Source organism: Otolemur garnettii, unplaced genomic scaffold, assembly GCF_000181295.1.
Source record: "Otolemur garnettii isolate 467f Iridium unplaced genomic scaffold, OtoGar3 scaffold00021, whole genome shotgun sequence".
NCBI lineage: Eukaryota > Metazoa > Chordata > Mammalia > Primates > Galagidae > Otolemur > Otolemur garnettii.
Genome location: NW_003852416.1, coordinates 17,967,135 through 17,969,044, shown reverse-complemented (window position 1 = coordinate 17,969,044; position 1,910 = coordinate 17,967,135).

Below are 1,910 nucleotides of genomic sequence, written 5' to 3'. Positions count from 1 at the left end.
CAAACTCAAACTCTTGGGCTTAAGCAATTCTCTTGCCTCAGCCTCCCAAGTACCTGGGACTACAGGCGCCCACCATAACGCCCAGCCATTTTTTGTTGTTGTTGCAGTTGTCATTGTTTTTTTCTTTCTTTTCTTTTTTTTTGAGATGAAGTGTCACTATGTTGCCCTCGGTACAGTGCCATGGCATCACAGCTCATAGCAACCTCAAATTCTTGGGCTTAAGCAATTCTCTCACCTCAGCTTCCCAAGTAGCTGGAACTACAGGCACTCACCACAATGCCCTGCTTTTTTTTGGCTGTTGTTGCAGTTGTTATTGTTGATTTTAGCTGGCTCGGGCTGGATTTGAACCTGCCATCCTCGGTGTTTGTGGCCAGTGTCCTACCCATCGAGCACAGGCGCTGCCCTATTTTTATTTTAGGGGGACAGAGTCTCACTCTGTCACCCTGAGGAGAGTGCCATTGCTAGAGATACTGACTGGTAGATCAGTCATCAGCTTATAGACAGTAAAAATGCCTCAGGATTCGCTATAGGGCATCCCCAACCCCTTGCAGCTTTCCAAAGGACCAGCAAACTTCTACTATTGCAAAAAAAATTTTTTTAAATGCCTCAGGAGTAGGGTGGTGCCCATAGCTCAGTGGGTAGGGCACGGACCACATGCACCAAGGCTGGTGGGTTCGAACCCAGCCTGGGCCAGCTAAAACAACAATGATAACTACAACAAAAAAATAGCCAGGTGTTGTGGTGAGTGCCTGTAGTTCCAGCTACTTGGGAGGCTGAGGCAAGAGAATCACTTAAGCCCAAGAGTTTGAGGTTGCTGTGGGCTGTGACACCACAGCACTCCACCCAGGGTGACAGCTTGAGACTCTGCATTTAAAACAAAAAAATGCCTTAGGATCCCCCAGGGAGCAGGTGTGGATTAATAAGAGAAGAGGATGGAAATCAGAATTTGGAGGACTCCCAACATGTATGAGACAGAAATTGGAAACATCTATGGTTTGAAGATAAGAAAACCAGAAGCCAGGGGCACCCATAGCTCAGTTGGCAAGGGCACCAGTCACATACACCTAGGGTGGTGGGTTCGAACCTGACCTGGGTCTGCTAAGCAACAATGACAACTGCAACCAACTAATAGCTGGACATTGTGGCAGGCACCTGTAGTCACAGCTACTTAGGAGGCTGAGGCAAGAGAATCGCTTAAGCCCAAAAGTTTGAAGTTGCTGTGAGCTGTGATGCCATGGCACTCTACCCAGGGTGATAGTTTGAGGCTCTGTCTCAGAAAAAAAAAGAAAAAAGAAAAGAAAAGAAAACCAGAAGCCTATATGATGTGTTACAAGTCAAAGGAAGTTTTGGTGAAAGTAAGAAATGAGTACAATCCCTTAGATTGGTTATCCTGGAGGTCATTAGTGAGGCCAGAGAAGGGCCCTCCAAGTGCTCCAACTTAGACATTTGTTCTTTGCACCATTCTTAGAACATGAAATTAATGATTAGGGCTTGGAAGCCATTTTCTCCTTGTTCACTCAAACTTTCATTCCTGTATTCATTTGTCCAACATAAGACAACTCATGTGAAGGGATGCCAAGGGTTAAAGACACAGGCTCTGTTCTCAAGGATCCAGAGTTTATATTGAATGGGATTTGAATCTCAGTTCTATCATTTAGAACATAATTTCTGATGACTCCAAAATCAGTATCTCCAGTACAAACCTCCCCACTAAGCCAGTATATACAGTTGCCTGCTCAACATTTCCACTGGGTTATCTGAGCCAAATCATCCTTAACTTAGAAAAACAACTACTCAATGTAATGCTCTGCAACTCTCTCCTCCTTAGTAAATGGTACTATCATCTAGCTTCTTGCTAAAGCCCAAATCCTAAGAATCATTTAAAAACATTTTAGGAGGACAGAGGGAAA